At 46.4% G+C, this 24,545-nt stretch overlaps 1 protein-coding gene across 3 annotated transcripts in view; it reads right to left on the bottom strand.

Moving 5' to 3' along the window:
- RUNX2 (RUNX family transcription factor 2) overlaps positions 1-24,545 on the bottom strand; it is a 253,326-nt gene that overhangs the window by 90,767 nt on the left and 138,014 nt on the right. The gene's annotated exons all lie outside the window — the stretch shown is intronic.

Raw genomic sequence — 24,545 nt, 5'->3', positions numbered from 1 at the left:
TTTGATCCCTGGTCTGGGAACTAAGATCCCACATGCCTCAGGACAAAACAGCCCATGTGCCACAACTATTGAGCCCATGCTTTAGGGTCCAGTAAAGTAAATGCTCTGCAGCAAGAGAAGCTATCACAAGGAGAATCCCAGGTGCTACCACTAGAGAGTAGCCCCCGCTTGCCACAGCTAGAGAAAGCCCGCATGCAGCAATGAAGACCTCCATATTTAGCTAATTCTCATCATATTGCTGAAGGTGACAACCGAGGACTCTCCTTTCAAGAACGCAGACCTAGTGACTACGTACAATGGCGACCTGCACACACATTCCAGTGAACAGATGCCACATGGGTGGGGTCACCAAACCGGAAATAGTGAGCCCTCCAACTTTAGCAATGGAGCCCCAAGGCACAAGCCATTCCCAGGTGTCGCTTAGAAGCTGCATCTGTGGTTTCTACATGTGCTTAAACATGATAAGTCCAGGACTTCCAGAGATCCCTAAAGAAAAAGTTCCCAAGTATTTTTGCAGAGGCAGAAAGAAAAAGTGCCCTGAGCCAATTCTCACCAGCCCCTGAGAACCAGCTGTGCCCATCACTTCTCAGTTCTGGCTATAGTGACATCACACTGGTGTTTGAACTTGGCCAAAGAGGAAGTATTTACACCACAGAAATTGGCAAACTACACACAGGGCTTTTGGTTTTGCTCTGGGCAAGAGTGATGAAACTGACCAACTTTTGGAAGGACAGGTAGAATAATGAGAAACAATGGAGTAGCCAGTTTACCTATGGTGGGCTTTGAGGGGCTCCCACAAACCCCCACCTGCTCAAGACTCATTTGCCAGGTTGTCCCTCCACCAACAAGGGCTATACTTCCAGCCTGGGTCACTTCTCAAGACCAGACTGCAGAGGCAAGGGCTCTCCTGGAAGTCCTGGTCACTGTGCCCACTTAGGATCCCACTTGTAGTCCAGACTTTACCCCCTGCTCTGCCCTCAAATACAGAGGCCAGCACCCCTTTTACCCCAGGAGGAAGCTGCCACTTGGAAGCACAGGCGTGACTGGCAAGGACCCAAGAGGACCAGAGGTCCATGCTGAGGAGGACAGCATCTAAGTCTGAAGCTTTCTTACTCTCCAGATTCCTAGTTGTGGGAAGGAGCTACAAGAACACTTGGGGAAAGGAAGAAATGACGTTGCAAAGGCAGGAAGCTGGGTTAAAACTGCAGATTCTAAAGTTCCTACGTTTGGGCATTTCCCTTTTTACCCTCCAAGTTCTGGAAAAGAACTGTCCTTTAAAAAACAAATGACTGGAGTGATATTTATTTTTTCATTTAGTTTTTTGGCCATACTGCATGGCATGCAGGATGCTAGTTCCCTGACCCGGGATTGAACCTGTGACCCCTGAAGTGGAAGTGCCGAGCAATGAGCCACCAGAGGAGTCCCAAGAACTGCTCTAATTTGAGAACATCCAGGCAGGTGTGCCGTGGGCCCTCCTCCTTCCTGAGAAGGAGTCCAGGTGCCCCAGCACTTGGCTCCACATTTTAGATGAAGCCTCTGAAGGATGAGTGGCAGAAGGGAGTCAGAAAGGAAAATGGGAGAGAGGAAACAGAGGATAGAAGTAAAGCCAGAGGCAGAGGAGGAGCATCAGAGACAGCGCTTTTGCACTGGAAACCAGAACAAGGAAAGAGGAAGAGGGTGGGGCCTGGCAAGGATGAGGATGCAGGCCAATGTCACCATCTTACTTGTTCCTTCCACAAGGCCTTTCTCAGGACAAATCCATTCTGTAGCCAGCAGCTACATGAACCATCCTACAATACCACTTTCAATAGGCCAAAATTTTCAATGGCTTCTTGCGGCCCCAAATTACTAGCTTTGCACCTAAAGTCTCCATTATCTGGTCCCAATCTGCCTTCTCAAACTCATCTCCCACTGAGCTGTTTATAGAGGATTATTCTAAATTATAATCCTCCTTGCCTGCTCCTTGGAAGAAAAGCTATGACCAACCAAGAAAGCATATTAAAAAGAAAAGACATTACTTTGCCGATAAAGGTCCATCTAGTCAAAGCTATGGTTTTTCCAGTAGTCTTGTATGGATGTGAGAGTTGGACTGTGAAGAAAGCTGAGCACCGAAGAATTGATGCTTTTGAACTGTGTTGGAGAAGACTCTTCAGAGTCCCCTGGACTGCATGGAGATCAATCCAGTCCATTCTAAAGGAAATCAGTCCTGAATATTTATTGGAAGGACTGATGATGAAGCTGAAACTCCAATACTTCGGCCACCTGATGAGAAGAACTGACTCCTTAGAAAAGACCCTGATGCTGGGAAAGATTGAAGGCTGGAAGAGAAGGGGACGACAGATGAGATGGTTGGATGGCATCACTGACTCAATGGACATGAGTTTGAGCAAGCTCCAGGAGTTGGTGATGGACAGGGAAGCCTGGCATGCAGTCGATGAGGTCGCAAACAGTCAGACATGACTGAGGACTGAACCAAACTGAGCCGATTCTAAATGAGAAAAGACAAGAGGCACAGACACTAATGCAAAATGTGATCCTTGGTTGAATCCTGGAGTTTTTCTTAAGTAGCTGTAAAGAATATCACTGGGACAATTTGAGAAATTTAATAGCTTACTATTTGTAATATAGTAACATATTTAAATAATATATTTTAATATTTAAATGATCGTATATCATATGATATATGGTCTTCCCTGGTGGCTCAGACAGTAAAGCGTCTGCCTGCAATGCGGGAGACCCGGGTTCAATTCCTGGGTCAGGAAGATCCCCTGGAGAAGGAAATGGCAATCCACTCCAGCACTCTTGCCTGGAAAATCCCATAGACGGAGGAGCCTGATAGGCTACAGTCGATGGGGTCGCAAAGAGTCGAACACGACTGAGAGACTTCACTCACTCACTCATATCATATGATACAATAGGTCAAAGTCTCATGGGTATGATCATTGTATTTTGGAATACACGATGAAATGTTTAGGTATGAAGTATCCTGATATCTGCAACTTGACTTTAAAATGACTGAGAGAAAAACAGAGGGAGTAAATACGGTGAAATATGAATTGATGAACAAACTAAGTGAAGAGTATTTATTGTAAAGTTCTCATTTCTAAAGATTGGAAAATATTTAAAATTAAAAGTTGATTTAAAAAGAAAATACCAAAGCCTAAAGTAGCTCGTGGCCTCTATCCACCATCACCACCAGCTTCTCTGGTCCAAAGTCCATCACAGCCTACAACTGACTGGTGGTCCATGAACTGGGCCTGGCTCCATCTCTTCCATCTCGTGGCTCTCTCACTACTCTCCAAGCTCATAAGCCTTCTCACTGTTTCTAGAGCCAAGCGTGGGTATTATAACTAGAGAAACAGATAACACATGTATTATCTGATAAAGGTCGCCTTGTGCGAGTGCAAGAAGAAAAACAAAGCATGTGCCTGATTCAGGGCCTTTGCACTTATAGCTCCTGTTGCTTGAAACAGTTTCCCCTGGGGTTAGAGCTTAGTCACTCACTTTCTTCAGGATTCTATTCAAGTATGACCTCTTCAGAAAGATCAGTCCTGGCAATCCTATGTGAAACAAAATCCTCACCGACCTCATTATTCTCTATCCCCTTTCTTCGTTTCTTGTTTATGCAAAACACTTAGCACAACTTGACATTATGTTATTTATTTTATTTTTCATTTACTGTTTATCTGCCTCTGTCATCTGCAGTGTCTAGAACAGCAGATGACACATATTTTAAACTATATAAAGAAACAAGTGGATAACTGAATTTTTTATATATTAATTTGACACATAAATATGCCCGACTGGGCTTCCCAGGTGGCTCTAGTGGTAAGGAACTTGTCTGCCAATGCAGGAAATGTAAGAAATGGGGGTTAGATCCTTGCATCAGGAAGATTCCCTCGAGGAGGGCATGGTAACCCACTCCGGTATTTCTGCCTGGATAATCCCATGGATGGAGGAGCCTGGTAGGCTGCAGTCCATGGGGTCGCGAAGTCGGACACGACTGAGCGACTTCACTTTCACTTTTCACTTTCATGCATTGGGGAAGGAAATGGCAACCCACTCCAGTGTTCTTGCCTGGAGAATCCCAGGGACGGGGGACCCTGGTGGGCTGCCGTCTATGGGGTCGCACAGAGTCGGACACGACTGAAGTGACTTGGCAGTTAGCAATCCCATGGACCAAGGAGCCTGGAGGGCTACTCTCCATAGCATCACAAAGAGTCCCACTCCAGTATTTCTGCCTGGAGAATCCCATGGACCAAGGAGCCTGGAGAGCTACAGTCCATAGCATTACAAAGAGTCAGACACGACTGAAGCAACTTATCACGAACGCATACCTGACCGCCTATCGTTGTTTACCTTGTCCAAGTATCTTCCATCACACTTAGTTTTGGAAAGTTACCTTTTTGTTAATTAATTCTTTTTGTTTGTTTGTTTCCCAGTTGTCTCAGTGATAGTCAGAGCTTCCCAGGTGACTCGGTGGTAAGGAATCTGCCTGCAGTGCAGGAGACACAGATTTGATCCCTGTGTGTAGAAGATCTCCTGGAGAAGGAAATGGCAACCCATTCCAGTATGCTTGCCTGGGAAATCCCGTGGACAGGGGAGCCTGGTAGGCTACCTTCCATAAGGTCACAAAAGAGTTGGACACAACTTCTCAATTACACAATAACAGTTTTTCATGAGCTTCAGTCTCTTAACTGAAATAAAATAAAACAGAAACCATAAAGCCTACTTCATAGGCATGAGTTGGATTCATGGAGTAAATGAAACAGATGAATGAGACGCAGCGCCTAACACAGTGCCCTCTACAAAGCAGGCTGCAAGCTTTTCAATGGTCCCTTCACCCCAGGCACAGAAGGAGATGGGGGGCAGCACACCAGGTGTCTTGTCCTGGACCACACGGCTGCTGGGCTGCCTGGCCATGAGCGGGGCACCCCCCCTAGCTGCATCCACCTCAAGGTCACCCAGCTGGCATACACCCAGCCCCCCTTCCTCCCTCCATTCAGATCTCCTGAATGCCCTGACCTCACCCAGCACTTTGCTCTGAAGATCTCTGAGGGCTTCAAAGACTCCTCTTCAGATTCAATACAAAGCATGTTCCTTCTGGGTATGTACACAGGTGGGGGCAAGGCTAGAGGGTGGGGCCCAACCATCCCTCAAAATGAAGCCACAACTCCCTGTGCTCTGCTTTTAAGGAGACTTTCCTGCACTACTATTTCCTCTGGAGCTTCCCTGGTGGCTCAGAGGGTAAAGCATCTGCCTGCAATGTGGGAGACCCAAGTTTAATTCCTGCGTTGGGAAGATCCCTGGAGAAGGAAATGGCACCCCACTCCAGTACCCTTGCCAGGAAAATCCCATGGACGGAGGAGCCTGTTAGGCTACAGTCCATAGGGCTGCAAAGAGTCAGACACAACTGAGCGAACTCACTTTTACTTTCACTATTTCCTCTGCTGTCAGTGGAAAAAAACACAAAGTCCAGTTCATCACCACATAGCCTCTGGGGTGAGGGCTTTGGGGTCCACCAGAACGGTCTTACTCTCACGGGTAGAGAATGAAAATGTCCAGTCAACTGCTTAAAAGCCATACTTTCCCCCAAGATTACCCAAGGTAGTCCCATTTTTAATTATTCTGTCTCTGTAATCTTTTAAAATGCCCCAGAGAGCAAGTGTCCAAGTCTCATCTCTTTAAGACTGCCTTTCTTCCCTGAAGCAGCACCAAAATCCTTTGTTAGCTAGTGAGCTCTCATTATTCAGAGACCAAGATCACCGTTTGTCCATGATGGTTTAAACTCCCTGGGTACCGGGTCTTTGATGCACCTCCCTTGAGAGACAGGATCCCCTCTTCTGGAATCTGGGTGGACTTGGGACCTCGAGGACCAAAGGATACAGTGAAAGTGACACCATGTGATTCTGAGGCCCCAGCATTAAAGGCCGTGCAGCTCCCCCACCCCAGGTTGACTGGACACTTGTTCTCAGGGCCAAGCAAGAACAAGAGAAGTCCAACAACCCTAAGGCCCTCACACCCAGAGGCGGTCCTGGCTCAGACAACCCTTCATCCAGCCCAATCTAGGCAACCAACAAGTGAATGAAGATACCCCTCAGACCTTCACATGTTCCCAGCTGAGGCCACTTGTGTACCATGGAGACAAGCCTGTTCTAATATCTGATCCATGGAATCTGCGAGTGTAATTAAATATCAACCTCCTGCACCACCATATTTTGGGGTGATTTATTGTTCAGTAACAGATGATGAGGCCCAAGTACCATGTCTCTAAACCGGGGATTCTGGAAAACTTAGTTATACAGACTGAATGCCCTAACTCTCAAGGAGGGGATAGGGAAGGTGGGGGAGGTGGCTAGGCAACAAGTCCACTAGGAGCTGTTGATGGAAGAAGAGGCAAAGTCGTATCCACGTAAGAGTTGTCTGGAGTAGAATTAGCAGGAGAGGACAGATAGACAAAAAGAGATATCTTCTCTTTTATTTTATTGTAATTCTGGACTGATCTTTCAATTAATTTTTTTAATAAAAAGAAATTGATAGAGAAACAAAGACTAACTAATGTGATTTCAATGGATGGCTTTATTCAAAGATTTTCATGTTGCCTGGAAAGAAAGTGAAAGTGAAAGTCGCTCAGTCGTGTCCTACTTTTTGCAACCCCATGAACTATACACAGTCCATGGAATTCTCCAGGCCAGAATACTGGAGTGGGTAGCCTATCCCTTCTCCACAGGATCTTCCTGACCCAGGAATCAAACTGGGGTCTCCTGCATAGCAGGTGGATTCTTTACCAACCGAGCTTTCAGTGAAGCCCTGTTGCATGGAACTCTGCTCAATGTTATATGCCAGCCTGGATGGGAGGGGGGTTTGAGGGAGAATGGATATGCATCTGATGGCTGAGTCCCTTCACTGCTCACCTGAAACTACCACAATATTGTTAATTGGCTAGACTCCAATCCAAAATGGTTTTGACATTTTAAAATTTTTTAATTAAAATTAAAAAAATAAAATTATAAGATTTTCGTGTTGAAATTTGCCAGTGTTGGAGGTGGTATTTTGTCTCATTTAGTTTCAATGTTTCTGCAGCATTTTATCTTCTGGTTACCCCAATGTTCTTTGGGGTCGTATGGGGCAAGCTACCAAGAATAAAGGCCAAAGTGGCCACTTTAAGTTGCAGTGTGCTATTGCAACTGAAATACCACGTGTCCTTAGAAGGACTCAGATGTCAAGGAGGAGCCTTGGGCTGAGAGGAGGAAATAAGGATGCACCAGTGTGCTGTGTGCATGCGTGCCGAGTCGCTTCAGCCTTGTCCAAGTCTTTGCGACCCCATAGATCACAGCCCACCAGGCTCCTCTGTTCATGGGATTCTCCAGGCAAGAATACCGGACCGTGTTGCCATTTCTTTCTCCAGGGGATCTTCTCGACCTAGGGATCTAACTCCCATCACCTGTGCCTGCTGCACTGCCTGTGGATTCCTTACCCGTGAGCCACTGCGTAAACCCTAGTGTGATCTTTAAACCTGGGCAAGTCATGTTAACAAGTCCAGGCCTCAGTCTGGTCATTCACAAACTGGACTCAGTGATCCAAGTTCCCTATTCTAACATTTTGGAGAGAGAGAAGTTAATATTTATTTATTCTATGCTAATATTTAATACTTATGCTAGGGCCCTCTGTTTAGGTTATTTTATTTACTCTTCCAAACAAAACAAAAAAATTCCTAAGAACGAGTGTCCCCGTTTTGCCTATTGGGAAACCAAGGCCCAGTGGGATGAAGGTTTCAGTCCCTGGGAGGTGGAGGGATGGAACTCTAGAATCAACAGGGCCACCCCTCAGGGACGCTCCCTCCTTTTCTGCCCCCACAGTGGTTCCCACACCTTGCGCCCAGAGGCTTCAAGAGCCCTAGTTCTTCAGTTGGTTCTAATCCTCCATAGTTAACAGGGAAGGTTCTACCCACATTCTTTTGTACTGTCATCAGCTACTTAAAGTGGCAAGAAACAATAGCCTCTTTCTCTGCTCTCCTGGAAGGGTGGCTCTTGGACCCTTGCTGAGTCTTTGAGTGACAACCAGGGCAGACTTTCCAGTCTGACTGCCCCCAGGTGCCCTGGCCAAGTCTAGAGGGATCCTGCCACCCAGGTCTTCCCTGCAGAACTGTTAAGTGGCGTGACCTTCTGCTTTCCCCATAAAGAGAGTCCCCCAACCCTAGTATATTTGGCATATGTTTGATCCATTACAGGACTCAGAAAAGCATATCATGACCCTTTTGACAAAATATTAGGGACTCCTCTTGATAAACAAACCCATTCTCTATGGCCAGAATGCCCCTTATCCAGATGCCTCACACCTGAGATCTCTTCTCCCACACCTGTCACTGCTGTCTGGATCCTGAAACAATCACCAAATGCTGACCAAGTCCCACTGCAGTGGACCCTGAGAGGGGTCATTGAGAACTGTAATATCTAAGGATGTAGCTACAGAGGGGTTAAGCTCATAGGCTATGCCTCTCTTGCCATGAAGAGTTGTGGGGTCTACTTCCCTTCCCCTTGACCCAAGGCTGGCCCCTGTGATTGCCTTTGACCAACAGAATGTGGTAGAAGAGTGACCTTGCCCATCTCCTCTTCAAGGTGGACCTTAAGAGAGATGCAGCTTCCACTTTTGTGCCTCTTAGAAGCCCTGACTGGAAGAATTCTGACTACCCTGGGACCACCATGCCATGAGGAAGCTCAAGCTAGCCCTGCCAAACTGCAGGACTGAGCCCTGCCAGCATTCTTGACCCACGGAATCATGAGCAATACAACAACTATTGTTCTAAACCACTAAACTGTGATGCTGTTGGTTAAGCAGAAACATAGATAACCAAAAGAATGTAAGAGGATTAGAGCACCAAACTCATGGGGTTCAGGCAAGATACGGTGTCACTGAGCCCTTGAGTCAGAATGGCTAGAAGTCTGCACAGAAGCAGACCTGAAGATTTGTAAGAGGAGATGGATTTGGATGCATGCAAGGACGAGGTGTCGGGGAGGAAATTCCACAAGATCCAGCTACTCCACAGGCCTCTGGGAAAATGCTCTGAACACCCACCAGACTCCTCCTTTATTTTCACTTCGACTGCCTGACTGCAGAGAGCAAACCATTAACCCTGGGGCATCAGCCTGAATTTGACCCAAAGAAGGCAAGGCACCCCACTCCAGTACTCTTGCCTGGAAAATCCCATGGATGGAGGAGCCTGGTAGCCTGCAGTCCATGGGGTTGCTAAGAGTCCGACACGACTGAGCAACTTCACTTTCATTTTTCACTTTCATGCGTTGGAGAAGGAAATGGCAACCCACTCCAGTGTTCTTGCCTGGAGAATCCCAGGGATGGGGGAGCCTGGTGGGATGCCGTCTATGGGGGTCGCACAGAGTCAGACACAACTGAAGCGACTTAGCAGCAGCAGCAGCAGCCCATTATAAGTAGGAGATTTCTCCAGAGTCCTGTTTTATCTCTCCAACTCCTATGAATTTCATATTGCATTCCATACTTTATTCATCTATATCTTAACATTAAAAAATGTTTGAAATTTCTTAGCAGTTAAGTTACCTCAACCACTTCAAGGAAAATAGATACTCCAGGAAAAGGGGTCACAGTGAGATAGACTGTGTAGACCCAAAACACACGTGCACCCTGAGCAGGGGCATCAGGCTCACTCCCACTCTGCAGCCAAAGACTTTGGGATTTTCCTTTCAAGATCCAGTCACACATCCTTAGCAGCCATATCTAGCCTCTGGCATCCCCCCATCCTGTCTCATTCCCAGCTTGAAGCTCACCCTAGGTTCACAAGGGGCCCAGCTCAGGAAAGAACCCGCCAACTCCCTCCAGATGTGGATTAAAAATTACTGTCACCCAACACTTTTGTTCTTCTATCTCTGATCCAGGTTCCAGGTCAGCCACCAGTAAAGTGTTTGCAAAGCAACCTGAGGTGATTCTCAGCCTTTCCAACACACTCAAATGCTCCCCCAAACTTCTTTTTCTTAGAGAATTCACACACACACACACACACACACACACACATTCATATCTACAGCCTGTGTAGATACGTTGACACTTGGAAGCAATAGAGAGGAAAGCTTTTATTATTGTTTGCCATTTGAAAATGATTACCCAGCAGGATGATGTGTATTGAAGGAGACAACTCACAGTTAGCATCCCGGGGAGCACTCCCTCCCTAACCTGGGTGAGCCTGCGCCACCTCCCGGCTTCTCCACTGGGGACTGCCTGGTGCCAGACTTGGATGCCGACCAACACAAATTAAAGGAATAAACGGCCTCCTAGACGGGACGCGGGATGCGAGAGAGTGAGAATGCTGAGAATTTTAAAGGGCTCATCACCTCAGTAGGAGACAAAAAAATAAGCCTCAGAAGGAGCAGCTACCCCAACAGATGGTCACCTTCTCCAGTTCAGAACGTCTCTGGTTCCAGGTTACCCAGTGATTACAGAGGCAATCTCCCCTGTGCCCACATCCCTCCTGCCCGCTTTCCCCCTGCCCTGCCCTGCCCAGGGCCTCCAGTCTTCCCTACAGCAAATCCTCTCTCCTCTTGGGTCCTTTCTGGAAATACAGTCAAGCCTTGTTTAAATCATGAGGCTCTAAGACAGCACTCTGTGCAAGAACACAGCTAACCAACTTGTGTTCAAAAGTGGACCTAGAGGTGGCCCGGGTTTAATGGTATCTGTTTGGGGTGATGGGAATGCAGCAGTCTTACAATGTGGAGAGTGGACTAAACGCCCCTGAATGTTCCCTTTAAAAATGGTTCATTCGGGCCCTTCCCTGGTGGCCCAGTGGTTAAGAATCCATCTGCCAATGCAAAAGACATGGGTTTGAGCCCTGGTCCAGGAAGATCCCACATGCCAAAGGGCAACTAAGCCTCCACACCGCAACTACTGAACTCCCCATGTCACAACTAGAGAGTCATGCATCACAATGAAAGATCCTGTATGACACATTTGCACACTGCAACTAAGACCCAACACGGCCAGATAAATACATATTTTTTACAGAAAGATTCATTTTATGTCATGTGAATTTCACCCCAAGTTGGAAAAAAAATGATCTCACAAGAAAAAAGTAAATCCTTCTAGAATTCTACTAACTAGCCCATATTCAACATTATATGATTGTTCCTAGTTCCTTGCGGGACAGGACTTGAGAGGCTCCTAGGACAGAGAGAAAGCAGAATCAGCGAGCTGCCCAGTAGGCTAAAATTAACCGACCCTCCATGATCTGGATTTGGCAAGTGGCTAAACTTCTCTCCTGATCCTCCTTTGTAAGCTCAAACGTGTCTTATGAGCCTCTTGAGAGGAGCTCATAAAAGCAATGATAGACTCAGGCCAAATCTTGGGGGGGCAGGCTGTATGTTTGACCTCCTAATAACTTAATTTCTTTCTCAGCCCCCAGCCAGCCATCTCCAAGAAGCCCCCACATCGGGCAATGCAGAATTTTTCTTTATATATGATTTTAATCTTCAACAGCTCTGGCTGGTTCAACATAAAGAGAAGGGAAGATACTGGGAGTGTGTCTCCTACAAATTTTAAAAAAGAAAATGAAAGCAGTCTTGTATTCCAACAAGTCCTTGTGATACTCAGAAAAGAACCCTTCTGGTCAAAGAATATTTTATTTCGTGTGTCTATATAAATAGGCTTTTTTTTTTTTAATAGAAAGCACATCACTAGAGTCTAAAACAAACGTGGTTTTGATTGAACCAGACTTACATTTATATCTGAAGCTTGTTGGCTAACAATAGAACTGGTTTTCCCATTTGCCAACATCAATGTTGACCTGTTTTCACCTACATTTTATAGACGTCAGGAAAAGAAACTGCGCTAGTCAGGGGCGTACCCTGGCCTTTCTCAGCCACACTCACTTGTATTTTTTGCAGCTCCTTTAAATTCCCCTTGTCACAAAAACTAACAATAAGGTCAAGTATTTCAGAAAGAAATATTGAATTATTATCCAACTTTGTCAAACAGCCAAGAGCCTACGAAAGCTAACCACGAACTACAGAAGGGCGGATTAACCTCAGGCCTCCCAGCCCTGCCTCCATTGCTCGGGGAAGGATTTTTGGCACTAGGGGGGCACCAGGAGTGTTGGGGGGAATGGGAGCTGGACGGCTCACAATCACGTCCCAGCGTCCATCCCTGGGGAGTGTCTTGTTGCTCTCGTTTGCTGCTGCAAAAGAGCCAGCTTTGATTTTTCTTGGAGAAGGTTCCAGGCACCCTAACATCTCAGTCATGCCAACACCACGAGGCTGCCCAGCTCTCCTGATCCCCTGGCCGTATCCCTGTCCATCAAGGCTAATTTCTATGACAACATAAACTTCACTGTGTCGCCAATAAACTCAAACCCAATGGAACTTGATGCAGCCAGGACGGAGAATGACAGACGGGCAAGATGTCAGGGCTGGAAATAGAACTCGTTCCGCCAGCCAGTGGTTTGGGAGGGGTACAGAAGGATTTATGTGTGTGTGCATGTGTTTTATTTGCTCTAATAAGTCTAATAAAGTTCCATTAATCAATAAACCGCCTCTTGCAGAGACAGGAATAAAATGCAAGGCCCCCTGATGTGAGCTTCAGGTAGAACCAGGACTCTCTCCCTCATTTTCACTCCAGCCCACAGTGGCTAAGAACACGGGTCCCCTATCACCTCACGGCATCTGGGCAGGGTTCTGAGGCAAGAGGGAGAGAGAAAGAAGAATGAGGGTTGGCTTTCAATGGGGCAAGGCAGGGATTAGCCTGTAGGAAGGCAGCAGCTCCAGGAGATGTCAAAAAAACCATCCCAAGCAACTTTTCTGCCCTTTGAGCTGGGTATGTGACTTTGGAAGTGAGGTTTCAGTGGTTCCAAAAAAAACCCTTCTTGAAATGCAAATACATTGGCTCCTTAAAGGTGAGTGTCGGGACATTTTCGTCTTATAAAAGAAGAGGTCCACAGTGCAGGGGTAAATGGTGTGGGCTCACGGAAAGACACAGGGTCCATGGGGGTCCTTCAGGGGCATGGCAGGACTCCAAAGGAGGGATCTGCAGGGGTGGGTAGAGAAGATCCCCAAATCCTGCTTTAAAGTTTTACATAGGGTCAGTCGTGAGCATAACTCGCATGACATTCTTTGAATAGGTCTCATCCAGGGCATAAACGTGTCCCAACCCTTTATACTTGTCACTCTGCTGAACGCTGAAAGATCTCAGCCGGATCATCTCTCACTTTCTCATCAAGACTCCAGTCTAGGACTTCCCTGGTGGTCTAGTGGTTAAGACTCTGTGCTTCCAATGGAGGGGGCCCAGGTTCAATCACTGGTTGGGGAACTAAAATTCTTCATGCCCTGGCATGGCCCCAAAAGTAAAAGACTTCAATCCACTTGGTAGCAGAGGTTGAACAATCAATTTTATCTGAGCAATCAGATAAAATATATCTACACTTTGTCCTGAAATTTTGATATTTTGTGCTGTCATCCCTCAACGTTTCTTATAGTGGTGTTTCTTTAGTTAAACATTAAGATGGCACATTTTTATCTTCATGCTGTATATTTTGATAACATGGATCTTTAATTATTCTGATATTGAACATGGTTTCTGAAGTGAGACTCATATCACACAGAGATTCTGATTCTGCTCACCCAACTCCCTCACTCTAAAGCCTCTGAGAAGTCCTCTTTCCTGTCTTATTTATGGATAGGTGATCTGGAACACTACAGAACGCCACAAGCCTGGGATGGCCATATCACTCTCTTTTTCCTTCTGGAGAGCTGTGGGGGCCTGCCTGCTCCTGGGTACCACACTGCAAGGTGGACATGGGGCTTACACTCAAGCTCGGCGGCAGACCCAGAACAGCAAGGAATTGAATACTCATTCTTCCAGATCCAGCTCAAGTGTCATCTTCCTATCGCTCCCAGGGGCTGCTGCCTGTATGGGGTTCCTCTACCCTTGGTTCTCTACCATTGAGAAGGGGACGACAGAGGAGGAGATGGTTGCATGGCATCACCGACTCAATGGACATGAGTTTGAGCAAACTCTGGGAGATAGTGAAGGACAGGGAAGCTTAGTGAGTGGAAGTTGCTCAGTCGTGTCCGACTCTTTGCAACCCCAAGGATTATACAGTCCATGGAAATCTCCAGACCAGAATACTGGAGTGGGGAGACTTTCCCTTCTCCAGGGGATCTTCCCAACCCAGGGATCAAACCCAGGTCTCCCACGTTGCAGGCAGATTCTTTACCAGCCGAGCCACAGGGAAGCCCAAGAATACTGGAGTGGGTAGCCTACCCCTTCTCCAGCAGATCTTCCCAACCCAGAAATCGAACCAGGGTCTCCTGCATTGCAGGCGGATTCTTTACCAGTTGAGATATCAGGGAAGTCCAATAGGGCCTGGTGTGCTGCAGTTCATGGGGTTGCAAAGATCTGGACACAACTTAGCAACCAAACAGCAACAACCCTTGGTTCACAGCTCACCTGTGGCACTGCTGTGCCGCGCTGTCACTTACAAGCTTACTTCTCTGTCTCTCTGAGGAGATGGTGAGTTTTCTGAGGGCACAGAGTATGTCTCATTCACTGTCATTTCCATCATTTCTAGTGAGTGTTCAATCAGTGTTTATTGAATGAATGGCCCCTGCCTCCAGGCCACATGAGAGTCTGGGGTTGTGAAGCAAAATAATAACAACTGTTCTCTCAAGCAAGGGATAGGGCAAAGCTACAGATTTTCCCTCTTCTTAGCCCTCCACTTCCTTCTGCCCTGTAAATGGCTTTGCACTTGTGTCTCACAATCACGAGACATAATAAGGCAGTGCCTATCATTGAACAAGCATTAGATGATTAATCACATTCCAAGTTTTGTCTAATAACACTACACCTGGTACCTGTGTCTGCCATCCTTGCACCACTAGCATGGTTTTCTGGTTACATCTTTAAAATTGAAGATATGTGTTGGTTGTAATGTAACTCAGATAGTAAGCAGATAAAAGGTAAAACTGAGATGAAATATCTGTCTTTTTTCAAGATTAGCTAATTTCTTTAGATGGCTAGGGTATCATGTGAATGAAATCCAGAGTGTGGCCTCCTCTCTATAGTCAGAGCATGAAACAGCAAATAGAAAGACCTTGGATCACAGCAAGGTCATGACATCTACCTTTAGTACTGAGGACAAGGGGACCTCTTGTCCACTAAGGGACAATCAGTTTGAAGCATGTTGCCAACAGACAGATCATCTTTGTTCAGGAAAGAATGACATTCATCCTCTTACACCAAATTTCTCACTAGGTCAGACCTGGTATCTTTACCTATGATTTTAATGAAGTCATGTATAATGGGTCTTTCTCAATAAGGTTAGCTGGAAAAGATCCTGATGCTGGGAAAGACTGAAGGCATAAGAAGAGGGTGGCAGAGAATGAGATGGTTAGATAGGATCACGGACTCAATGGACATGAATTTGAGCAATCTCTAGGGGATAGTGACGGACAGGGGAGAGTGGCATGCTGCAGTCCATGTGGTCACAAAGAGTTGGACACTACTTAGCGACTGAACAACAGCTGGAGTATGGTATGGAATTTGTATGTTGTAAATTAATTCACATGTGTATAAGAAATTTTTAACAAAATTAGTTTAAGTTAATAACAAATGGAAACAGGTTCATAAAAAGTAGAAAAGTAAACAAATGCTTAATGAAAGGATAACGCAGAAGATGCTACTCTAATAAAGGAAGGAAATGCCCCTTCCAGCCAATGAGCTTGAGAACTGCTTGGAAATAGATTCCAACACTTGACGTCCCCTCATCCATCTACAGCGTGATTCTGCAAAAGTGATTTGACCTCTCTGGGATTTCATTTCCTAATCCTCTACAAAAGGGCCACTTTGGCCAATTCTGTGAGGAACAGTGGACCTCGTTATCTCGCTTAATACTAGGCAGACTCTAGCTGCCTCTTAAAACTCCCCACAATTTCTCCATTCTGAAAACCACTCCAAATCTATAGGTAAGAGTTGCTGCATGGAACCTTAGCAGACCATCTGGAAGGTAATATATCACTGCCTACACTTCAGGAGAAGGTCAAGAGAGGTTAAGTGGCTTGTTCAAGGTCACACGTTTGGTTAGTAGGGATCTGGAACTCAGATCTTTTTTGCCACTTACTGCTTTCCCCTTTCTTTTGTTTTTATTATTATTATTTATTCATTTGGCTGTGCTGCAGGGCACATGGGATCTTAGTTCCCTGACCAGGGATTGAACCGGTGTCCCTTGCTGTGGAAGTGCAGAATCCAGACCACTGGACTACGAGGGAAGTCCCTCCACTTCCCCCTTTCAATACATCGCTCCACCCCTTCATGCAGCTGCATGACTGTGACAATAGGAAAGAGAAAATGGAAGAGCTCTTTTTCAACACCAACTCTCCCATATATTATGGTGGAAATGAAAGGCTTGTATGACTAAATATAGATGTCGAGTATCTTACAAATACTTGAGTATTTTAGGAAGCGGGAAATGAAACTGGCTGTAAGCAGAAATCAAAACTATCTAAATTCTCTCTAGAAACGAATCTTAAACGTTTGAATCTCTGTTTTCGGCAACCTGAAACATTCATGAATTTGCTTAGAGAATGGCATGACAAACATCTCTTATTGGGATGGATGAATTGAACAGAGATGCTTGCCAACATGCTTTTTAATGGTGGTGAGCCTTCCACTATATTGCTCTGCTTATAGTAGGTGTTCAATAAATATTTCCAGAAAGAAAAAAGAAAATAAGGCAGAGAATGAAAGGGAAAGAGGTCATTCTATTCTCGGAGATTTCGGGAAAATGGGTATTAATTCCATATAAAATAGATGTAAGGAAATATTCTGTAAAATGCTCTAAGACAGTGGGAGAGAAACCTACTTATTCAGTTAAAGAGATTTAGATGATTTAGGGCAGAAAACACTGACATTCCATTCCCAGGCTCCTCCAGGCCCCTGTACAAGTACACAAAGCCATGTACACATCAGGTATCCCAACTCAGACCTCGGGCCTCCAAGATCAGTTCTGCCTCTTAGTGATGCCAGTTCAGAAATGGGGAACCTGGGTGCTGCTCCTTTGTCAGGTGGCAAGAAGGACGCCAGAGCCACTCTTGGAAAGGCAAGAGTTGAAGTTGACGGGAATTTCTTGGTCTGGGCCTTCCTCTTGTTAAATGAGTGCAATGCTGCCAAATTAGGTTCACTGATACCTTTTTCAGCAGCAACATTAACATGAAACTCAACACACCTAAATGGAAGACCTTGGAAGAGATCACAGATTGAGGGTTGAGGTTGAGGCAGAGTCGATATTTCTGTTTTGAATGTGCCGGTCCTTTATGCTAAGTGATGTCTCTGAGTTCCTCTAGGGAAGAAGCTATGATAAGCCAATTGCCAAAGTTAGCCATGATGTTCAGTAGAAAATTAGTCTATAAAATAAGCTAAAAAAGACTACTTTGAAAGAGCAACATTTTTTAAATGTCCAAAGAATATTTTTAAAAAAGCATTCCACTTGGGGCTCCAGCTGTATTGAGAGTCAAACTATTTGGAATCTTTATAGACACATTTTAACAGAATCAATTTAGTCATTAGGCATAACAATAACGCTTGTGCATGCTCAGTTGCTTCAGCCACGTCTGACTCTTTGCAACCCCATGGACTGTAGCCCACCACGCTCCTCTGTCTGTGGGATTATCCAGGCAAAACTACTGGAGTGGATTGCCATGTCCTACTCCAGGGGATCTTCCCAACCCAGGGATCAAATCCTCATCTCTTGCATTGCAGGTGGATTCTTTACCCACTGAGCCATACAGAATCTGCTTGCCAGTACAGGAGGCATAAAAGGTGTAGTTTCGATCCCTGGGTCAGGAAGATCCCCTGGAGTAGGAAAAGGCAACCCACTTCAGTATTCCCACATGTAAAATTCCATGGACAGAGGAGCCTGGAGGGCTATAGTCTATGGGGTCACAAGAGTAACTCTAATAGAATCCATCTGTTTTATATTTATTATGCTACAGACATTTTGCTAGGCTTCCTCATATCTCATTAAGTCATTGACTTTCTCCACTGATGATAAAGGAGAGTGTGTCTAAAATTCTAGCTTAGGGACACAGTCTTTAGAATCATACAGATCTAGGCTTGAGTCTTAATGGCTGTGTCACTTGGGCAAGTCTAAACCTGTTTCCTCATCAGTAAAATGGGGATAAAAACAGTACTATCTTCTTCCTATGTTGCTGGGAAGATTGAGATAGTCTCATGAGACATTCAGCCAAGTGCCAAGGGCACAGTCAAGTGTGCAATGAAAATTAAATCTTGTAAGTATTCTTATTTGAACAGGTTATCAATACCAAATATGACTTTTCCCCAAGAGGAAATTAAAACAATGGCCTTCAGTGCCATCCCAAGAGGGGAAAGAGGTAAATCATCCTCTGTCTCCATTGCCTTCTCCCTGGAATGGTCATGCTAGTGAGGTCTGGGCCTAACAAACTGCAGAGACAGCAATGGAGGAAGAAAACAGTGAGAAAATAGTAGCTAGGGTGTCCTGTCGCATTGCAGGGGAGGGAGCAGCAATCAGGAGAAGGAAGTACCAGGGCTTAGGAGGAGAAGGCAATGGCAACCCACTCCAGTACTCTTGCCTGGAAAATCCCATGGACGGAGGAGCCTGGTAGGCTGCAGTCCACGGGGTCGCACAGAGTCAGACACGACTGAAGCGACTTAGCAGCACCAGGGCTTAGGAGGACAATGGGGACAAAGAAGAAAAGCTGTAAGGAGGACTTCGTTGGTGTTGTTCAGTGGCTCAGTCATGTCTGACTCTTTGCCACTCCATGGACTGTAGTCCGCCAGGCTCCTCTGTCCATGGAATTCTCCCGGCAAGGATACTGGAGTGGGTAGCCATTCCCTTCTCCAGGGGATCTTCCCGAGCCAGGGATTGAACCTGTATCTCCTGCATTGGCAGGCGGATTCTCTACCACTGAGCCACCAGGGAAGCCCCAGGAGAACTCTGGGGACCTGATTACCAGTATGAACCTCTCTACCTGCTCCTAACATCCATTCCTTCTCTCACTGCTGGAGACTTTGGGCACAAAGCCCCAAGGAGAGACAGTAAGGGAGCACCAGGCACCCTTGCTCTCTGGGAAGAACTCCTGGGTGGCGAGAGCCGGCCTCAGTGTGCAGCCGGGTCAGTGTCTGCTGTGGTCAGCCCAGCCCTGCAGAGCACCACAGCAGCTCTGGCAGCTCCCTGGGAAAGAAGAAAGCAGCATCTTCCATGTGTGGCAGACCCCAAAACAAAATAAGAACTGCGAGATTTGATGGACTCTGACAGGGGGAAGAAGAGAGCGAAAAAGATAGAACAAAGATGCCATTTTATAATCGTTGGCTCAGGTTCAGGATTTCACTATTTTCTATGGCAAGGAGCAAGTAAAAAAAAAAAAATCCCTCCTGTTGATGAGTTTTGTGTTTTTTTATTTTACAGTCAGTGAAAGCCGGAGGGCACGGGGCTTCCGATTTTTCCCTCTCGGGGACCTGGGAGCTGGTGCTCTGGAGAACTCAGGGAAGGGCAGGATGGCCAGGAGACAGCAAGGCCCCCAGCAGGCAGCACGAGTGGAGGAGGCACCGGGGCAGGAGGACACACTGTGTTTTCAACTCAGATTCTGTGATCTTTCTGCCAAACGGGGGTTTACAAAGCGAAAACCTCCAGAGCATTCTCATACTTTCTGGCTTATTCGCCTGGTGTTCATCTTAACAGGAATCAGCTGCTTGCCTTCTCACTTCTCCAGCATGTTGCCGGGGAGAATTTAGCATCTGGTCTGGCTATTATTAAAAACAAGAACATCCTGCTCCCTTGGGAGAACAGCACCACTGGCAAGAAATGGACAGAGATATTTGCATTCAGGATTCCAGAGCTGGTTTCGGTTCAATATCTGCTCTCCCCCCACCCCGCCCCCCGCCACCCCCATCCCAGGCTTTCATTTTGAAATTTCCCCATGCATCTGTCATCCGCATCGTGGTCTCCTCTTGCCCGAAACAGAGAGACAGAGCGTAATTTTTCCTTTCACTGGGAGGCAAGAATTGCTGGAGTTGTTCAAATACTGCCCGGCTCCTTCAGTGTGATAAAGTTGAACTACCAGAGGAAAAAAAAATTTTTTTTTTTACAACTGCGGAAATGAAAAAGTAAACAAGACTGGGGCTGCATGGGTATTCAGACTCCAGCTTTTTTGTTGTTGTTTTCATCTTTTGCTTTTTATTTTAAGCATTGGGCTAGAAGCCTGAAGGAACCATATAATATGAAAAACCCTGAGAGGTTTTATTAGCCAATAAAAAAAAAAAAACCTGAGTTCCTATTAACCACTTAACTCCTTGCTAAAGTTCCGCCTTGCATCCCTCTTGGATCCTTCCCTCCCTTGGATGCTCGAGAAGAGTGAAAGTCAGTCCAGAAGTCTCTCCTAAATGGTTTGAGTCCCCAGTGTGCCCCAGAAGTTGCGGTAGAGAATTACAGTCAGTAATAATCTCTGCCTTTCTCATCTGTAGAACCACTAATAAGATCTTGATAAGAAGCTGGATTTTCTGCACCCACATAGCCACACCCAGAAAGACTCTCTGGGCACATGGCTAAAAAGGAGAAAGGTCATTGTGATGTTCAAGATTTCAAAATTAAATGACTGAAGGAAAAAGAGAATGGGGTTAAGACATTACTGGAGTCTTATCACAAGTCCCACAAGAGGTTCCTCTCGTTTTAGGGCAGAAGAATAGAGAGAAACTCACAGAGAAACAGAAAGTGAAACTGGCTAGAGTTGCTGCACTGTCAAAGACGGAAGCAGTTACTAAATGATGATCTCATTTAAGAAGGAAAATGCCCAAGGAGATTTAAATCATAAAGCCATCGTATCAAGGATCTCATGATTACACACATCACATGGTTTTGTGTGTCGGCCTTTTGCTATTTTTAAATAATACATTTGCACTTTTTACACCAAAGCATCATCTGATTGTGTTCTGGGAGTTGCTGGTACCCTCATCTCTCAAAACCCTGCTCCGGCTCTGCCACTGTGTCCTATATCTCCTGACTCCGTGGATCCCACTCCATCTTCCTCCCTGCACTGGTTTACCTCTGGGACTTTGGCTTCTCAGAGAGAAATGCAGCAAGGCAGTAGGAGAACAGGGCCACAGGAGACCTGGCTGCAACTGTGTGTTCTGACCTCTTCTGCGTGGTGAAGACAAAACTAGTTCTTGAGGGGCTTGTGTGGAAGTTCTTTAGCTTGTCCCTGGCCCTCCCCAGCCCCCATTTTTTTCTAGCATTCTGCTAGATGGTCTTGGTTTCTCCATAAGGATGGTATCTCGGGGTGGGGGCGGGTACAGGGGGGCAGGGGTGGTATTCCTCCCTTCCTATTGGCTGTGGAGTGACACAGAACCGGGAACAAAGCATGGCAATCACGAAGTGAGCTAGCTTTGTGATGCTAAGACATAAAGTAGGTTTTTCAGAAAACCCCACCGAGTGGTCAGACATCATCGCAACAAGATCGTAAAAATAAATAAATAAATACGGTAAGTTTTAGTAAACGTTCAGTGGGTTTCTAGAAATTTGATCTTTCTGCTTTCCAACTGGTTGAGCATGTCTGTCAGGACAGCAGGGCCGGCTGAATCATGGAACGCTTGTGAATAAAAATGCTTTACAAAAATGAATAATAGCCCTTCTTAGTCGTCCGCATCACTGTGCTTCTCACATCTCAGGGAGGCGGCCGGTGTCCCTGGTCCCTTCTAAATAACCTATTTGAGGAAGAATAATTGCTTGCGGGAGGAAGGTGTGCTTTTTTTTTTTTTTTTTTTTTGCAGAGTTTGCAGGAGCAAGAACATCTGAGGCAAATAAATGCTGTGTCAAGGGGCATGTGTGTGTGCACCAAGCCTCATCTTTCCCTGAGAGATTGCTCTGGCACCTCTTTCCATCCCTTCCCCCTTCTCCTTCCCTCTCCCTCCCTTCAGGCATGCATGTACCCATCATATACACACACACACACACAAATACACACACACACAGACACACACCCCACTTAGTGTATTACCCTTTACATCTGCAGTGGATCCTAGGCTAAATTTTGATGAATTTTTTTAAAATTTAATTTTCAAAGCCTCGCAATTGAATGGCTACTGCAATGAAGCCCTGGGGCAACTACAAAAAAAAGGTGCTTGTCTTTGCTCAGAGCTCATAATTTAAATAAGGACCTATCCATGTATTGGTTACTACCTGGCCTTCCTTCAGCATCTTCTCCAGGCCCGAGGAGAGAGCCCAGGAAGGAAGAGCAGAGGTGGTGGAGAAGGGATAGAAGTGGCCAGGTCACCCAGGGCGAGGGAGAAGCCAGCTGCCCTGCTATCCCACATTCTCTGCACCAACCCCCGGAGAGCTCAGGCGGTGCAGACCTTCCCATGAAGGCATCCTTCCCAAGCCTTTTCAGCTGACTTGAGGAGCTAATGCATGAGTCTGCCTGGGGTCTCACAGGGAAGCTGGCCTGCGCTCACTGAGACAGAGGTGGTCAGTTGACTTCCCCCAGAAAAACTCAGAGACTACAAAATAGCAATCTTATCACAAACCACCCCACAACCAAAAAAAAAAAAAAAAACAAAACAAAACCCTTGTTTCCTAGGGCAAGTCTCTAAACTAGCTTTAAATGATTGTGACAGACACTGAAACTGGATTGCACCCCCATTAACCTGATCATCTAGGTAGGGTTGTTTGCTTACATCAGACCAGCCAGTACCTCCATTTCTACCCTGGCTCTCGGCTGGGTCAGTGCAATTAACCACCCGCTTCCAAAGGTGTTGAAAAGCCAGCTTGCAAAGATCTGCGGGCCCTGCCCTCCCAGTGAACGAGGAGTGCTTCCTCTACCTCCTTTCTGGCCTTTCCAGACTGTTCTCAAATCCCATAAATATAAACATGTGGCTCTTCAACCGCATCTGCAGATAATAACTTCAGGGGGCTTCCTGTTTACATGGCAATACCCATTTCCCAGCCAAATAAACTCTGCGACAGAGAGCTGAGGTGTTTATGGGGCTGGTCTCGGCTGGGATTGAGTTAACAGGAAACACCCACTCTCTAAGAAATGTCTGATGATTCAATATTTGGGGGGCAGGGGGCACGAAGGGTCAAAAACACTGGAGAAATTGCTTTCTTCTTCCGCCGGTCGTTTCCAGTGAGAAACAGAGAGCCCGATGAACACAGCCAAGCTGGACAGTCCTAGCAAAGCCCCACAGCTGTGCTGATCAAGGGCTACGCGGCCCGTGAAGCGGGGAGGAGGGAGGCAGTGCAGAAGGGAGAGCCAGAAGCCGTCTCCTGACACATGCAGACCTCAGGGTGCCATCAGGTGAGGTGGTGAGAGAGGGTGATGGGCATGCCTCCCTGGGAAGTCCCTAGGTGTCCTGCCTGATTCTTCTGTTCGAATGAGCAATGTCTTCTTACACTGGTTCTGCACAGAATGCCTAAGAAGTTAGAGCCTTTGGCCCAATGGTTCTCAATCAGGGCAATTTTGCACCCCACCCCGGCCCCGCCCCACCCAGGGGACATCTGACAATGTCTGGAGACATTTTTCACCGTCAGGACTGGGTAGCTGCTCGTGGTAAATGGCCGGTAGAAGCCAGGGATGCTGCTAAACATCCTTCATTGCACAGAACAGCTCCCTGCGCACACGCCAAAGAATTATGCAGCCTGAAATGTCAACAGCACCAAAGTCTAGCTCAGCACCTTTCCATAAACCAAGAAGCTGAGACCCCCGAGGAGGACAGTGATGCACCCTAAAGCCTGCTGCCACTGGACAAAGGCTGGAATGGCCAAGAGAGCCACCGTGCCCACCTCCCATGCAATGCCTTTTAAAGTCACACAGATGTTTAACTTACAAGAATAAATAAATATGCATCCTCAAAGAGCTGCAAACAAGTTCCCCAGCCTAAGCTCACCCCAAGTGCTTTTAGGATGTCTCCTAGGCTTAGAAATGAGCGGTTGCTAAGCTCTTTTAGAAAACAGAGCCAAAGAGGCAAGAACGAGCAGATCTGAAAGGCAGCCTCTAATTCATAGCTTGACGTGGGCCCCCAGCCAGTGGTCATGCTCGTAGGTACTGAGGTTTCCCTGTCTCTCCCTGAAAGTGTGATAAGCCAAGGCATACAGACAGCACAGGACAGAAAGAAAGCAACCACACTAACCCAGGCCCTCGACCTTCTTGCAGAGGAGGGACTTACCAAAAATAAACAGTGGCCCAGAATAAAAGTCTCCAAACTAGAGTTAAGGTCACTACTAGTAGAATTTTTCTGAGGCTAGAGTTCCCCAGGCCAAGGTCCGTTTTTACTCATCCTGGTCTTTGGTTGACTTTCTTTTTAGGAACCCCAAAGAGACGTGACGAGGAAAACAGATCGCCCTCCTATGGTTGGGCGGCTTTTGTGATTACAGTCAAGGGTTCACTGCTGGCCCTATAATATGTGCCTGGAGATGAGAATCATGGAACCATCGAGGTTGCTGTCTTTCCACCCTGACTGGTCCCCTGGTTGGAATAAGGGGCTTTACCCAAGAGTGGGGTGAGCAC

This window comes from Ovis canadensis, chromosome 20 (genome assembly GCF_042477335.2).
Source record: "Ovis canadensis isolate MfBH-ARS-UI-01 breed Bighorn chromosome 20, ARS-UI_OviCan_v2, whole genome shotgun sequence".
In the NCBI taxonomy this organism is placed as follows: Eukaryota; Metazoa; Chordata; class Mammalia; order Artiodactyla; family Bovidae; genus Ovis; species Ovis canadensis.
Note: the sequence above shows the minus strand (reverse complement) of the source record. Positions and strands in the feature narration are given on the sequence as shown.